Here is an 18,504-nt window from a genome sequence, read left to right on the forward strand (position 1 = left end):
TCCAAATTATTTGTGTCTTGTTCATGTGACTTCAGAATGAGTAGGATCTACGTTATTCATACAGGCAGAGTAATACACAAGTACCTTGGCATTTACATTATGCTGCATTACCTTAAAAGCAGCTAATTGGAAGTGGTCCTAAATTCCTTCAAAATCAAATCACTGCTTTAATTCTAGTTATAATACACTTAAAATGAAAACTTACATGATTTAAAAAAAAAAGCAAGAAAAAGCCTTTCCAGAAAATGGGTACATTAATCGGAAAAGAAAGTTTTATAGCTTTGCAGAAGGAGGGGAAAAAGGGTGGAAACGTAAGAAAAAATCCAAGCAGGCCAGTTTTGCAATGTAATCAGATTTTATTTTATTTTCCTTTCTAAAAATGTGTTCTGTGAAAGCATTCCTTTTAAGTTACTGCTCTGCGATAGAACACCCAAAGAGGAATCTGCTGGTGTCCTGGAACAGAAAAAGTTGTACGAGTGCATCTTGGACAAATCCTATTCCAAATAAAGGAATTTAATTACCCGTCATCTTAATTGCACAGTCTAATACTAGAAAGGCTTAATAAGAGTGCTTTTGTATTTACAAAACTGCACAGCTTGTGAAAGAACCCTCAAAACATTTGGCAGGAATCCCAGTCGAGGTATGACTGACTAGAACCTCTAATGACTACAACATGTAAACAAGTGTTTTGTTTCAACTGATAATCATTAACTTCCAGTGTCAGACTTATCCCACAAGGTTTTGTTCACTGTTTCACCAGGCTGCTTTCCAAAGGCATCTGGGGCTAGGGGGAAGCGAGGGAGGGGAAAAAACAGCAGAGTGTAAAACACACACACACACACACAACCTGCAGAGTGCCATAAAGTATTGTCACTCTTAAACTAAAATGGCAGTAGGTAAATGGAAAGGGTCATGAGGTAAAATTATTATAACAAGGAACAAGCAGCCTTGATAATTCCTGCAATTCTCTGATGGGCCTGCTCGCTGCTTGACATAGGCAATGTGTAAAAGTGCTAGATCTCCTGTACTGGCTTTTAATAATAATAATAATTTAAAAAGATTGGTATTTAGATGCCCAAGCTCATGCGTGATGGTTGTTGAGCAATAAAAAGAGAGAGACTGAAAAGCAATTTGTTTTCCCTAAAGTGGCAAGCATATTGAAACAATTTACAGCAACAGAGACTAAGTAGTCTCTAAACACTGGATTTATAAATGGAAAGTGAAAGTCAGAGTCTAGGAGAAGGAGTGCGATAGCATAACAATGTGTTAAGATGCCACTGTTGAATGCCACACTCAGGAAAAATTCACAAATGCATGTTATTTTTAAAAAATGTTGGTGTCTGACTAAGGGCATAAATTAAGGTCTACTAATTTGTCCTGAGGACTGAGCCCCGAGTTTTAAAACCAGAGAAAGAAGAAAATTCTTCTATTCAATATGCATGAATTAAACCTTTCTTTAAAAAAAGAAATGCTCATGGGTTCACCGTTATTATTGCCTAATCTGTAACCAGGTTTTTGCCTCAATCCAGTTTGTAATGCCAACTGAAAACCTACATTAGGCAGAATTCTAATGTGCATTACAAACCCCTCTCATCTGCTTTCTCTTCCAGATAACCAGATGTTATAAATAGCACAAACATGGTTTGAAGACACACAATTTAAGGCTCATGCATGGAAACACCCTAAGTGGTAGACTGAAATTCTTCCCCACAATCTAAAAATATTTCTCACTAAACCACTGTAAAGCATATCCATTCTCATTAAGGGTGCAATCCTAAACACATTTAATACTATGAAGAAAACCCAGCTGAACCCGTGGAACTTACATCTGGGGAAACATGCATATGATTGCTCAGCAAGAAAGTACATTTTCCCAGACTTTTCTTTTCCCTCACTATAGAAATATTTTTTTCTCCAGTAATGCCTGTTACCAGTGCATAATTTTCCTGAATTAACCTTCCATCGTTATCTGCAGCAGGCAGGGTAATGATTTTGGATTTAGACATATCTTAGTTACAGAGTAGCTAGTAGCAAACTTCAAAAAAGTAAAACTACTCTGGGTCAGACTCAACTCTGATTGGGCTGAAGCGCTACTTTAAATTCTTACTTACAGAAAAGAGGGTTTGAAATAAGTAATGTGACTGGTCCAGGTTAATGGAATTGGCATTTCACAATAAGGTCAGTAATAAATTCAGCAGGTTTATTTGTTAATGAAATACACCAGATTTTAGTATCCAATGTAAAAAATTATTTCATGCTTGCTGAGATTTGGTTGTTAAAGTAAGGGATTTCCCCCCCCCCCCAATATCCAGATCAGGATGATGGGTTGCAAAAGAATTCTCTGCAGTGACTTTTCTATTGCATGAAAGGGTTTTTTCATGATACTCATACCTCTTTGGCATCACTCCTTGGAACTGGGGTGGCAGAGGAAGGAAGACAGCAGGAAAAGAATGTTGGATCAGCCATTTTCATAGAATCATAGAATAGCAGAGTTGAAGGGGCTATAAGGCCATCAAGTCCAACCCCCTGCTCAATGCAAGAATCCAAATTAAGGCATTCCCAACAGGAAAAATGTCTTTAAAAAAAAAAATTTAAACTGACAAAGCAAATCTCCAATTGCTTGATTTTATTTTAACTGCCACACATGATAACAATTCCTCCTAACTGTCCTACAATCAGATTATAATTGCATCATTTTAAGGAAAATTCACTTATCTTTAATACAAATAGAAAATTCAATTAAAATGTATTTATTTATTTAACAAAATTTATATACTGTTTGAATGTAAATACCTTTAAGTAATTTACAAAAAACATTAAAATTATCAATAACACAAGTAAATAATTACTTGTTAAAAACAAGTAATTAAAGACACATGTAAAACAATTAAAACACCTACTAACTAAAAAAAATAAAACAGATCAATGGATAGGTTTGGTTAAACAAAACATTTTTAAGCAGATGCCAAAAGGAAAATAGCAAAGGAGCTTGCCTGATGTCAATAGCCAGGAAGTTCCAAAGAGTAGATGCTGCCACACTAAAAAAGAAATGTCTTGCAAGTGCAGACCAAGTATTATGTGGCACCTGTAACAGTGCCTGTTTTGCAGAGTAAAGTGCTTGAGTGGGCATATATAGGACAAGGCATGTAAATTGGTCCCAAGCTACAAAGGGATTTCTATACTGGCAGTAAACACTTTGAAATTGGCCCAGTAACAAACTGGCAATCAGTACAGATCTCTGAGCAGAGGTTTTATAGGCTGATCCGGTCTCACTCCTGTCAGCAATCTAGCTGCAGCATTCTGCGCTCATTGATGTTTCCAGGTTAAATACAAGAGAAGCCCTACATAGAGTGTGTTGCAGTGATCCAGTCTTAAAGTCACCAAATATCAAAATGTTATGTGAGTCTTCAAAGTTTTCTTTTCTTTTTTTAAGAAAAAGTGGGAGCAGGTCTAGGATAGCTAATTCTGGATGTGAATAGCTTGTTTACTGGTGATGTGCGAGTATAGAGAATAGATCGTGAAGAAATACTTTTACTTTGCCTACAGTCTTTGTAACAGAAGTTCTTTTATTTGTAGTAAAGATTTGTTTATATGATCTTGCTGGGTTTCAGTGTTCTGGAATGTATTAGAAGAATGTCCCTTGAATAAAACTGTATAGACATGCAGGCATTTTGGAGTTATTTGCATACTGCAAAAAGTTTGCTTCAGCTGCAATTCTAACCCCACTTACCTAGGAGTAAGCCCCAATGAATTCCATGGGATTTATACCTGAGGAGACCTAGTTAGGATTGCAACCTTAAAACCAAAGTATAGCGGGGGGTAGGGTGCAGGGAGGTAAAGTGTCTACATAGCAATCACTATCTGCATTGCTACAAATATTTCTATAATTCTTGCTGAATGTGAATAATTTTAGCTGCACAGGACTGGTCTGGTCTAATTCTGTGGAAATGAACAAGATGAGAAGTGTGAATTCACACTGCTTGAGTGTGGCGAGTCCCTTCATTTTCTGTCTTCCATTCTGTTTTTTTAATAGACTTATGTATTTAGATAATTCATGCTAAGCAAAATCTTCACCGGATTCCTTTTAAAAAAAGGTGTAGAATTGCTTTAAAGTTTAGTATATTAGGAGAAGGAATAAAAAGCTAGGCAGTATCTGACAGTTAAATGATTGCACTGAGGTAGAACAGGAAATAGCAAACCTGACCAAGACCAATATAGCAGGGCAAAAGTTTTCTTTATCTTATATATTATTCGTATTCAGAAGACACTTTGGCAGAGTTATTTCTCGGAAGAACAAAAATCGGTGGCTATTTTTGTCCCTGTGGTTAATGTGATATATTCATTTTCTGAGATAGCACAATTGCCCCCAAAAGATGTTCTCAATACTGGTGCTATTCCATACATGAAATCAAAGTCTTTTAAATTATTTCTAGCTGTCAATATGTAATCAGAGTTGTTATGACACATTTTTAACCCTCATCTAGAGGGTTATAGAGAAGGTGTCCTGAACAGATCACAAAATGGAGCATACATCCATATTATTTCTATCTCTCTCTATCTCTCTCAAACTGAATAGCCTACAATTGGCATTTCTAAGCAAATGCATTTCATAACTCAAATGTGCAACACTGGGACTGTCAAATTATTTGGAAAGTCTTGTTCTATTAACAAAACATAATGTATGAACTGACAATTCAGAGGTGGATTTCCATTTATTTTAAAACACTGTTTTTCGACTTCCCCATAGACTCGTGAAAAAGAAATTGAATTTTAAAAGGATACATTATTTCCTCTTAAATGTATCTAAGTTAAATATTCATTTTTAAACTCAAAGGTGTAGATGCATTTGATATTTATTCAGCTTTGGCACTTAATACATATACCTTTATATTCAAAACCTACAGAACAAAAGTCCCTTTAACATTAGCATGGAATTTAAGTAGCCCAATTAATTAGGCTACTATAGCACAACTCAATAAAAAAGGCATATCCTAGGGGCATGAAAACATTTTGGGCCAGGCTAATCACTTCAAAAAAATAGTCTAAAGTGAGACAGAGCTGTTCTTTGTCTTAAGCATTATTTTTTTAAAAAAAACATAACACAACTATTTGAACTAGTTGCTGGGTGTATTTGCACTGCAGATTATTTCAGAACACATTTGAAATTCTATTTCATTCCCTATATAACAAAATGAAACTGTTGTCTTATGCTGAATACTCTGATTACCTGGCACCACCCAATGGTAACAATCAGAAATGCAGATAGAAGTTGATATAAAACTGGAAAGTAAATTTACCAAAGTGGGAAGTAATTGACTTTGAGTTTGAAAGCATAATCTCTAATCTATATCAGTCAAGACGAAGCAGTTTTGGTTCGTGGTTTTTTTTTTTTTTTAAAAATGACTTCTGCATGTACTGTGGAGATCAGATAAGAGATTATGGTAAAAACAGGGGGGATGGGGGTTCAGCCAACTAGAAATCAATGTATATGCAGTAGGGTTGCCAGGTCCATGGCCTGAGACTGATCCTGTATCTTTAGGAGAAGAGAAAGTCAGCCAAGTGCAGGTGTTCTTGCAACACTGACTTTTAAAGATACAGAAGACCTCTTGGAGGCCAGGCCTGGCAACCCTAATATGCAGAATAATAGAGAAGATCTTCCTTCCCATCTTTATTTTAAAGGGCAAAAGAACATACATTGGGTTCTTTTTTTGCTGTGATGGCTTGGAGTCACAGAGATTATCTCAGGGCCAAGGAGATAAGAAAGATAAGAAGAAAACCATCTAGCATCCAGTGTGAAAGAGTAACATAAACACAAAGTGTGGCACACGACAATGATTATTATTAGATAGCATCTAAAGTAGATTTGGAAAGATGTTCCCTGTTAAATATCAGATGGGGAAGGGGTGGGCATAGTCTGAAATAACTGACATGCCTCAGCTGATGAGAATGGAGTTCCTGCATTTTGCAGGGGCGTGTTTGCCACCACCCCATTTCTGGGAAGACTCGGGAAAGTTCAAGAAAGTTTTGAATTGGTCAGGTGGGGCATTTTGACCATTTAGGAGAGGGATTGAGCAGCTATAAATAGCCTGCTCCTCCCTAAAAACGTGCCTTTTTGCCTTGCGGCATCCGCCCACCCCTCCCTTGTCAGTATGGGCTCTGCTAGTCGCCAGATGGGGCTCAGTAGGATATTTTTTTTTGGAGATCCTGATTTCAGAATCTCTTTGGTTTTGCCTACTCCATACTGCTTGGGTTTGATGCAATTGGCTTGCCTGAGGGGGGTTGTGGTGATCCGGTTTGGCTGGTGTCAAATTCGGGCAGGTGAGGTGATTGGGGTTAAAATTGAGGTGGCTGAGGCATTTTGGTAAAGGGCACTTCTTGGGGAAACATCAAGGCGTAATGTCTGGTGTGGATCTGGGGAGTGTCCATGTGGGACCAGCTTGGGCATCATGGTGAACGCCTGTATGGCGGGGCCAGGATGCGGAGGTTGGAACCACATACCTGACTCCAATTGCAAGGAGGGATAAGTTTTCTCACATCCTTGACTGGGGAGTTGCAGTACGATGTGACTGACTTGCCTCCTGGTTTGGAGGGTCTATACCCTCACAGATAGGTTGGGCCTCACCTGCCTGAAGTATTTGATATTCATTAATTGGCTGATTTGAATTTGATTGATTATGTGTTATATTTTAATAAATATAACATTTCTCCATATATGTGTCACGAGTCTTCTTTGGTGTGATGGCAAAGCTATTTTGTGCCATCTCTATGTACAGAGTCACAGATCTCTTAAGTTGTTATATATGTATATAAACTTCAGCACAAGGAGCACTAGCTTCACTTTCTTCTGCCTTCACTGTCTTCCTACAGCTTATCTAGGTGCTCTTCTCTCTCTTCATTCTCCTCCTTGTTCTCTGGTTCTCTTACTCTAAAGAAACCTAAACTAGCATCCTCTGTCCCACAACTGTGCCTGTTTCCCCCAGCTGTTTCCTACCATCTTTGTTTCCCCAAAATCTGTTTTGACTAATTTCATTATTTTGTTTCATATTCATTCTTCGTGCTTTTTCCTTATGTGACCAGTGTTGTATTTTTATTTGTGGCATGTAGATACAGTTACCTTTTATTCTCACAACAATCCTGTTAGACTGGCCCAAGGTCACCCAGTGAGCTTCCAGACTTAGTGGGAATTAGAACCCAGGGCTTCTAGACTCTAGTGTGACACTCTAACCACTACAGTAGCCACACTGGCTCTCCACCCATGAGTATGTAAAATTGATGAATTAACCCATGAGCTGTCAACAAAATCAAGCGGTTCAGTATCTATTTATGTTATCTACACTAATCTGCATTATTGTCTTTTCTAGTGAATCATGTCTTCTCATTAAAGGAAGCCACAGACTTGAACTTACAATATCTGAACAAGGTGGTTTATAACAAATGCTACTGGAGATCGCGGATTCATAGGGTCGCCATAAGTTGTAATCGAGTTGAAGGCATATAACAACAACAAAACACTAATCTGCAGCTTTCTGAACACAGGTGTTGTATTCCCTATATCATGGCATAGAAGACCTAACTTTCTAGTCCGTACTTCTTTTCTTTATACAGTAAGCATCAATCACAAACTGATAAAAAAAGTATTACCTGGATATAAGGAATGACTTAAATCACTTATTTTGCATAGTGTGTCTAAAAGTGAATGGAAGGCAGAGAATGTTGCTTTATATATTAACTGAGACATAACAAATTTAATGGTTCCAGTACTATATTATAAAATAATATTTCAGATATTACTTTTGTAATTGTTTCCCAATATTTTTGTGCTAAAGGACATGTCCACCACATTTGGAAGTAAGTACCTGGATCTTTTCTGCATCACCAGTATGTTTTTGAGTAATTTATGTTTATAGCATTAATTACAACAGGTGTCTTATACTATCTTGCCATGAATTTATAAGTTTTCACTTTTCACTTGACTGAACAAGAAATTATGCCATATCTCCCAGACTTACCTGTATATCTTGTGCTCATTTTCTTGTTCAGATGCACAGTCATATTTTAATAGCAGATGATACATTCTAGAGAATCTGTGTTTTATTATTACTTCTTCAAATTCGGTTAATTCTCTTAACGTTTTATGTTCATTTAACTATTTCAAAACAGCATCTCCTATCTGAAAATATTCAAACCGTGTTATAAATTGTCCAGATATAACTTGTTTCTTAATATGGCATAATCCACCATTCTTCAATTTTTTCATAAATTTTTGTATCTAAATAGGTAACTTTTTCTTTGGTCATTAATTTTAAATACATAATTGTAGGTAACTTGGCTGCAACTGCAGAGGGAGTGTGGGCGTATTTAATAACCTTTTTATTGCAGTCCCATATTTTTAGCCAATTGGATATCAAAAAATTGCTTTTCACTCTGGCTGTTCTGTACCTCCTATCTCTCCACAATATTTGATACAGTGATAGTTTTAAGAATTGGTTTTTTATTTGGGTAACGGATGAGTCTGGATCTAGTATCTATTCAGTTTATACAGCTTGTTGTATAGTATAATCGTAAATTAGGACTAAACGGACCACCTCTTACTTTCCCGTGATATAAAATCTCCCATTTAATTCTTTTTTTCCCATTATTCCATATAAAGTTTAACAAACGATCTTGCAATTTTTTCATTTGTTGATTTGATATTTTTATTGGGAGGTTCTAATATAAGAAAATGATTTTTGGTGATACTGACATTTTTACATTCTCCCCACTGCTTTAATAAGTCTTCACATTCTTTATATGGCTTTTCATAATTGTTCTTATAAAGTTCTTCTAGATTACTGATTATTTTAATACTCAGTCCTCTGGTCATTTTGGTTGCACTTTTCTACACCTTTTAAGATCTACAATATCCTTTTTGAGGTGTGATGACTACAATTGTCCACAACATTCCAAGTGTGGTTACACATAGATTTGTATAAAGGCAGTACAATATTGGCAGTTTCTTTTCAATCCTTTTCCTAATTATCCCCAAAATGGAATTTGCCAGCTGTTGCACACTTAGTTGATGCTTTCATGAAGCTATTCATCACAACCTAAAGATCAGTTTCTGATCACTCAAATTAACTCAGACCCCATCTGTGTATATGGGAAATTAGGAGTTTTTGTTCCACTGTGCATCACTTGTTGTATACTCTCCACTTTCCAGTCCTGTGGTAGGGAGGCTGATCTTAAAACTTACAACATAAGCATAGATGAAAATATTCCTGAGCAGGTGCAGAGTGCATTTTATACCACCGCTGAGTAACGTCATAGAGTTTCTGCACATCAGGGATTAGGGAGAAGGGCTGCCAAATCAGATGTTGTTGTTTCCAGATATACTTCAGCTGCCCTGGTCTCACTTTTTTTTCTTAAAAATTAAGCACTTGTTTCGTTCAGTTTTAACAGTATCCAGGAGCAACCAGTGGAGAGGGCAGTCGTGCTAACCTGGACTCCTAGCACCGATGTTGCTGGGGGAGAGAGAGAGGGAAGGGTAGGATGGCAGGGGGGACACAGAGAAGGGCCTCAGATGATGAACACAGAGTCCAGGTTGGTTCATGTGGAGGGAAGCAGTCCTTGACATATTAGGGTCCTGAGCCACATAATGCTTTATAGGTCAAAACCAGTACTTTGAATTTGGCCTGGAGACTACCTGTTAGCTAATGTTTCCATGCCAGAATTGGTGTTATATGTTCCAACCGTCTTGCCCAGTCAGCAATCTGACTGCAGAATTCTGTACCAGTTGGTGGTACAGCATGTCATAATGAGACACACCAACAGTTTTCAAACTTTGTACTACAGTAAGCCTCCATTAGATTCCAACTTGCTATTGGTCAGGAGCCACACCTCTCAATTCAGTTCTCTAATTAGAGGTCTCCTTCTTCTTGTGTCACATTTTTAGCCAGTGCCAGAAGCCATGCAAACTACCCACAACCCATTGGTGAGATCTGATGCAACTTCTGGAAACCACTAACACACGAGGAAGATCATTTCACGAGATGGGTTCCGTTAATTCAACTAATTTCTTATTTAAGTATTCTGTTTCCAGCTACTGTAAAAACCCAAACCTTTCAACTCTGCATGCTTCTGAATGACTATTTAAAAGCTTTTTATTTGCTCTCTATGTTTTTTAAAAATGTGTTAATTAAAATAATGTCTTTTATACTTATTAAAAATAAATTACTGCACATTTTAACATTTTCCTCCGTGCAAATTTTCTTCTTAATTAGTTATTTAAACAGTGCTGAAAGTCCCAAGCCAATACATTTCAATATTCATTTTTCCATTTCAGTTTTTTAAACAAGGGAACAGTTCCCCTCTTTACTCTGAAAATTTAATTTAAAAAAAAAACACTTGAATACTCATTGGTACTCTGGTGCATCCTTCGTGATTTATAGTGGGTATTTGTGGCTGTTATTTTTAGTTTTCCACTTTAGCTCATACTGCAGGACAGAACAAAGTTGAAAATCAAAGCAGAAAATGCCATTAATTTGGGGGAAGAGTATAACATTGCCCATTTTCCCCAAGCTTCAGAGTGCAATCACACTCAGAGATATGTGCTTAACAGCATACTTTTATGCATATCTACGCAGAAGTAAGCCCCACTGAACTCAACAGAGTTTATTCCCAAGTAAATATTATTAGTTTATTGAATTTCTTAAAAAACTTTTTAAAAAAAGACTCAAGACATGTTATATCAGATTAAAATAAACCCAAATTAAAACAAGACAATAATATAAAACAGTGTAAACAATATCATAATATAATAACCACCCCAACCCATCAAAACATCAGGGATAAAAAATTTAAAAAGGCATAGAAACAACCATCTCATCCCATCAAATGCCTGGAGGTAGAAGAGTATCTTAACATTGTGATGAAATAATGACAAAGTTAACACCAGGCAAGCCTCATTAGGAAGAGCATTGGGGGGTAGAGGACTCTGCTGGAAAGGCCCACTCTTTTGTCACCACTATCCAAATTTAACTCGGAGGAAGTACTCAAAGGAGAACCTCAGATATTGACTTCAGGTGTTGACTTAAGGTTCATGGAGGGACAGTTCTGTCAAGTACTGGCGTCCCAAGGCATATGAACCTTAATAGATTAGAAACAGCACTTTGAATTGGGCCTAGACTGAAGCTCTAGTCACAGCCCACCCTTGGAATCTTAGAGATAATGAAAAACCAAGGCTCCCACACTGGTTGATGTATGCACATTTTTCACTAATTGACTGTCATATCAAATGGTGACTTGCACTGCGAAAGAGCAATCGCAGATGAATCACCACAAATAGAACTGTTTGAAAAGTGTTCAAGAATACTACCTTTGTATCAGGTAATATTGATACAAAGGTGATACTTTACACATTTGGCTAAGGCCAGATGTTAGCAAGGACCCCTGTTTGCTGGTGAAAACAGCAACCCTGTTTCTCCTCCTCCTCTATCCTCCATTACACAAATATATGTATTTCTATTTTTGTACACACTATTTGACTGAAGAAATGCACTGCAAATCTGAAGAAGTGTCCATTTGAAAGATTGCTGTGTTTCAGTTTGGGTATTGTTTCAGAAAGTGCAAATTAGGAAAGTTTGCCCATAAATGTAAACAATCACATTTTCCCTCCATTCCTAGTGATGAATGATATACATGGAAATCAGCCGTATGTATCCCAACAAGGAAAGGTTATACGGGTCTCACAAGACAGGAAGTTGACATTAGTCTCACAACAAAAGAGAATATAGAAACTGCTTTATACTGTTAGACCATTCGTCTATCTGGCCCAGTACTGCCAATGGTGCTTAGCAAAGGCTCTTAGGGTTTCAAGCGGCAGTTATCTTTCCCGGCCATACCTGGAGATACCTCAAACCGTTTGTATGCTAAGCATGTGCTCTACCATTAGACACCAGTGAGCCACTGCCCTTTCCCAGAGACCCTTTGAGTTTTCTCTTTGCCTTCTTCACCACATCTTGTACAAACTCAAATGATCTCGATTCACATTGCTTGGTTACTGGTCTGAACATGGTATCTGAAGCCTTGAGAAACAGGATCAGAGAGCATATCCATTGTGTTGAATTAGGGGTAACTCAGGACCCCTAGTGATTAGAATCCAAAGACCCCATGCTGGATATATGCTATGTGCTTACTCCATAACCATAAAAATGAAGTGGGAAATCCCACATTTATTTTAACTAATCCCCAGTAGCTTGTTCTCAAATGTGATCTACTTTCTCATCATGTTACATGCTGATGTTGCATGCAGAAATTAGTATTAATTATTATGCCTCCAGGATCCCCAAACATGGATTTGGTCCCTCTTGCATGAGACAGAGTACAAACAAATACAAAGTGCATACATTAAAGTATGCAATGAGAAAGAGATTCCTACGCTATATGTATGCAAATCCTCAAATTGCAGCTAATTATAGTGCTAGAAAGCAGGACCAAGAAATCTCTACAATGATGCACTTTCCCTGTGGGAATATTGAATAAAAAAGACTTTTCTTTGTCAAAAGAATAAAAAGTTTGAACTAATATTTTTGTGTAAATGAGCTTCACTTTTCATGTGTTTTTCTCTCCTTGGAGAAAACAGACACACACACACACAATTTTATAAGTCCGTTTAAGTATGATTGAAATTAGATTATAGCACTCTAGCTGGGATGCACTTCCAAATATGTTACCAACATACAAAAGATATCACATGCTTTCACTGTTATTCTTCTCCAACAACAACTTTTGTGGTAACAAAAGTGTTAATAAATTCACTGCATTTGTAAGAACTTTCAGGGCATTCAAAAACTGTCATAATTCAGTAGGCAGCTGCATAGAAACAAAGCCTTGACAATATCTAATTGAGCCTATTTTTTTACTGCTAATAACAACAACTGTATTGTTGGGATACTGTACTATCTGTATGTATTTCATGGCTGAGATCCAAGCAGCTCCATGCGCAAGTGGAAAACACTTACATTCATACATGGGGGGGATGCCAATTTCTTTTTTCCAGCTGCATCCCCCCCATCCTGAATTGAATGCTGCTCAGGAGAGTCCCGCAACCTTAAGCCACAGCTTTTGGAGGCATATCAGAGGCTCTAGTGGGAAAGAGGTGTGTGGGAAAGCCATTGTGTATGTGCAGAAGATGAAGTGTGCCCTTTAGATCCCATCCCCCTTTTGAGGCTATGGGAATAATCTTAATGAGACTTATTTCTGAGTACACATGCTTAGGCTTGCATTGTATTTTTTCCCTGCTGGTTTCCATCTTCCAAATATATGTTTTCTCAAGTACCAGTGTGAATCCCATGGATTTTAATCTAACTTTCAGATGACCCATTGGGGTTCTGTGAGTGGGTGTGTTAGAGAAACATAACTCTTAGGATGATTTAAAAAAGAATTAAAAATAATAAGAGAGTGTTAATTCCAACACAGCTAAAATGATGTGGAAGGATTCTTAAACAAAGGGAGGCAGTTGGACTATTGGATGACAAGGGAGTCAAAGGTATGCTAAAGGAAGGAAATGAGATAGCAGAGAAGCTGAAAGACTATGCATCCATCTTCACTGCAGAAGATACAGGCAGTTCCCCATGCCTAACCTAACTTTCACAGGGAGGGAGTCTGCGGAAGTGTGTCTGTAAACAGTGGTGACAAGACACAAAGTTCTAAGTCTCTTTGACAAATTAAAAATGAATAAATCTCCAGATCCTAGCCACATCCACCCAATAGTTCTTCAATGAACTGAAATGTGAAATTGCTCATCTTCCAACAAGTAACAGTCACCTGTCTCTAAGATTGGCTTCCATCTCTGAACACTGGAACGAGCCAATGTAATACCTTTTTTTTTTTAAAAAAAAGAGAAATTACAGGTTGATTACCTTGATGACTGTTCCAGAAAAATTGGTGGAAAGCATTATTAAAAATAGAATTAGCAAGTATATAGAAAAACAACTTCCTGAAGAACAAGTATAGCTCTGTAAAGGTAAATCCTATCTCAGTAACCCTTAGAGTTCTTGGAGAGTATCAATAAGCATGTTGATAAAGGAGATGCAATTGACTTTCAGTAGAGTCCCTCATCAAATTATTTTATTATTTGATTTATATCCCGCCCTTCCTCCCAGTAGGAGCCTATGGCGGCAAAGACATCTGAGTAAATTTAGCAGTTGTGGGATAGTTCTTCAACTGGCTGAAGAATAGGAAGGAATAGGATCTGTGATGGGAATGATGTTTTTTAACTTGTTCATAAATGACCTGGCGTTGGGGTTGACCAGTCGTGATGACATCAAATTGTTCAGAGTGGCAAATAAAAGGGATTACAAGGAGTGCCCAAAGGATATCGCCAAACTGGGTGAATGGGCAGTAAGATGGCAAATGAATTATTTATTTATTTATTTATTTAACTTGTATCCCACCCTTCCTCCCAGCAGGAACCCAGGGCGGCAAACAAAGCGCTAAAAACACTTTAAAACATCATAAAAACAGATCTTAAAATACATTAAAACAAAACAGCATTAAAAACATTTTAAAAAACAACTTTAAAAAAGGGTTAAAACATTATTAAAAAAATATTAAACAATTCTGACACAGATGCAGACTGGGATAGGTCTCAACTTAAAAGGCTTGTTGAAAAAGGAAAGTCTTCAAAAGGTGCCGAAAAGATAGCAGAGATGGCGCCTGCCTAATATTCAAAGGGAGGGAATTCCACAGGGTAGGTGCCTCCACACTAAAGGTCCGTTTCCTATATTGTGCAGAATGAACCTCCTGATAAGATGGTATCCGCAGGAGGCCCTCACCTGCAGAGTACAGTGATCAACTGTGCATATAAGAGGTAAAACGGTATTTCAGGTATCCTGATCCCGAGCTGTATAGGGCTTTGTACACCAAAACTAAAACCTTGAACTTGGCCGGGTAGCAAATGGGCAGCCAGTGCAATTCTTTCAGCAGCGGGGTGACAGGTTGGCGATACCCTGCTCCAGTGAGCAGTTTTGCCAATTCATTTTGCACCAGCTGCAGCTTCTGGACCAACCTCAAGGGCAGCCCCACATAGAGCACATTACAGTAATCCAGCCTAGAGGTTACCAGTGAGTGGACAACAGTGATAAGGCTATCCCAGTCCAGAAATGGCCGCAGCTGTCTCACCAGCCAAAGCTGGTAAAAGGCACTCCTAGCCACTGAGGTCATGTGGGCCTCTAGCGACAAAGATGGATCCAGGAGCACCCCCCAGACTACAGACCAGCTCTTTCAGAGGGAGTACGACTCTGTCCAAAGCAGGCAACTAACCAATTATCCGAACTCAGGAACCACCAACCCACAGTGCCTCCGTCTTGCTAGGATTCAGACTCAGTTTATTGGCCGTCATCCAGCCCACCACCGAGTCCAGGGCTTGCACGGCCTCTCCGATTCAGATGTTACAGAGAAATAGAGCTGGGTATCATCAGCGTACTGCTGACACCTCACCCCAAATCTCCTGATGACTGCTCCCAAGGGCTTCATATAGATGTTAAACACCATGGGGGACAAGATGGTACCCTGTGGCACCCCACAGCACAGCTGCCAGGGGGCCAAGAGACAGTCACCCAATGCTATTCTCTGAGAACAACCCTGGAGATAGGATTGGGACCACTGTAAAACAGTGCCTCCAATACCCATCTCACCAAGTCAGCCCAGAAGGATACCACGGTCAATGGTATCAAAAGCCACTGAGAGATCAAGTAAGAACAACAGGGTTGCACTCCCCCTGTCCTTCTCCCAATAAAGGTCATCCATCAGGGCGACCAAGGTCAATTCAAGATGATCTGTTTCATTCAAGAGTACTTGCAGTTGCTGCGCCACAACCCTCTCAATCACCTTCCCTAAGAAGGGGGTATTTGCAACCGGTCAGTAGTTGTCACAAACCAATGGGTCCAGGGTGGGCTTTTTCAGGAGTGGTCGAATCACCACCTCTTTCAAGGTGGCTGGAACCACTCCCTCTCACAATGATGCGTTGACTGCACCCTGGATCCACTTGGTCAGACCCCCTCGGCAAGCTTTAATAAGCCAAGAAGGGCAAGGGTCGAGAGGACACATTGCTGGCCGCATCATCGCAAGCACCTTGTCCACATCATCAGGCCACATCAACTGAAACCATTCCCAAGACGTTGAAGCAGACATTGCACTGGACACCTCATTGGGGACTACAGTAGATGTGGATGGGGCATCAAGACTGCTACGGAGGCGAGCAACTTTACCCTCAAAGTGCCTTGCAAACAATTCACAGTGGGCCTCCGAAGGGTCCAAGACTCCATTTCCTGGAGTTGATGTCAACAGACCCCTGACAATACAGAAAAGCTCCACCAGACGGCTACTTGAGGATGCGATGGAGGCAGAGAAGTGGGCCTTCTTCGCTGCCCTCACCACCACACAGTACGTACAGTTATGATGTTTTACTAGTGTCCAATCAGCCTCACAGCATGTCTTTCACCACTTGCGCTCTAGCCATCGTCCAGCCTGTTTCATTGCCCTTAGCTCACTGGTGTACCAAGGTGCAAGCTGGGCTCCACAGTGCTGAAGAGAGTGCTCGGGGCCACTTCCGGGAAGGGTGACTTAGCCTGTGCCTGCTTTTGAGACGGGCTCCTGCCTCAAAAGAAGCTTATTCAGATATATCAGTCAGATTTTTTTTTTTTTTGACTGATTAAACTTCTCCCGGGTAGGGAGAAACGAAGAGATTAACCTCAAAGCCTATTTTTGTTGGGACGACCAGATCTCATTAATTTATGGGACGAGGTCCAGCCGACGAAGGTGGGACGGATTTTCAACAACAAGCTCTATCTGATAAAGCGAACGTTCATCTTATCTTCTAAGAGAGAACGCACTAACAGGCAAGCACCCTTCTTTCTATATTTTTCTTTTACTTGACTTAAATTGTTGCTGTTTAAAAGAGATTTGCCAGATTGATCGGTTTTTGACATCTCACTGGGGAGCCATAACTTCTCTCTGCTACTCACTAATTAATAGCTTATCTCTGTTTTTGTTGCAAAAAGCTGTCCTGGATTTGCATTCTAAAGATATACACAGAAGAGGGATTTCTATTCCAGATTTTTATTTTGAAGAATATTATATTGTCTGAGACTACTCTCTTTTTGGTCTATTTTATTTTGACGAATCTGTTTCCTGACGACCGCCATTAATTGTTTCGATCCTGGGAACTGCATTTTGTTTACTTAAGCATGGAGAGATAAGGCTGTCTGCTCTGTTTATACTGTGATGTCACCAAGTTTGGAGTATTAACCCAATTGTTGCTGAAATAAGAAGTGGTTTTCCTATATTTTTCTTTTAAAATGGCAATTAAGAAAGTGGCTGAGAAGCTGGAAATAACTATGTTTCAGAAAATAATGGATGAGATTGAGATAACGAAACAAAACCTGCGACAGGGTTGTAAGGAGCTGAAAATTGAATTGAGTAAAATGAAGCAGGAGATTAAAGATATAGGGGTCCCTGTGAGAGAGGTGACCCTGGAAGGGGTCCCTGTGAGAGAGGAGACCCCGGAGATTGGAACAAACGTGGAACAGGAAAAAGATTTGGAGTCTATGGACTTTAGAAACAAAATCTATTGTTTGGAGACACAGGAGATTAAAGACATAGGGGTCCTTGTGAGAGAGGAGACCCTGGAGACTGGAACAGGGGTCCCTGTGAGAGAGGAGACCCTGGAGACTGGAACAGGGGTCCCTGTGAGAGAGGAGATCCCGGAGATTGGAACAAACGTGGAACAGGAACAAGATTTGGAGTCTATGGACTTTAGAAATAAAATCTATTGTTTGGAACTCAATGTTATCTCTGAAGAAATTAATGAAGATTCTAGAGATAAAGTTATCAATGGCATGGATAATCTTCTGGACTGGAATGATGTGATGGAGCCCAATATAGAGAAAATCTATGGAATTAACTGCAGCCATGTGACAATGGAAAAACTTTCAAGAGATGACCCAGTGTATTTTGAAAAAAAGAACAGAGATATGATTTTACAGCAGTATTTCAGCAACCTATTCAGAATGGATGGCAAGAAAATATTTGGGATAGAGGTAATTCCCATCAGACTCTTACTATATGACTATGGCTTTGACAGCAAGATTATTATGGAATACTGATAATGGAAGATTGGATACTGAAATTACTGGACTTAACAAGACTACTGAAGATGGAAGATGGAAAATGGAACTAATAGGGATAATAGAACAATGGCTACTGAAATTACTGAACCTAACAGATTCTGATGTGATGGATTAATTGAAATGTTTATTTTGACTATGGTTATGACAATAAGATTATCATAATTAGTAATGAGATGGATTAATCGATATGCTTATCTGGAAAAAAAAATTGATAGATATATTTCTTAAAGAATTGAAACCTCTCTTTGACTTTTTGTGGAAAGAATAAAGTAATGTTTATGAGATTTGATGATTAAGTAAGATAACTACTGGAGGAAAGTGATTTTATAATATGACT

At 38.7% G+C, this 18,504-nt stretch overlaps 1 long non-coding RNA gene across 1 annotated transcript; it reads left to right on the top strand.

Annotated features, from left to right (window-relative positions):
• The first annotated feature begins 3,221 nt into the window (after positions 1-3,221).
• On the top strand, positions 3,222-10,130 carry LOC133378289 (uncharacterized). Its single transcript, XR_009760934.1, has 3 exons — positions 3,222-3,399; positions 7,362-7,536; positions 9,932-10,130. It is a non-coding gene; the product is annotated as an uncharacterized LOC133378289 (long non-coding RNA).
• Positions 10,131-18,504: the final 8,374 nt, after the last annotated feature.

Source organism: Rhineura floridana, chromosome 2 (assembly GCF_030035675.1).
Source record: "Rhineura floridana isolate rRhiFlo1 chromosome 2, rRhiFlo1.hap2, whole genome shotgun sequence".
NCBI lineage: Eukaryota > Metazoa > Chordata > Lepidosauria > Squamata > Rhineuridae > Rhineura > Rhineura floridana.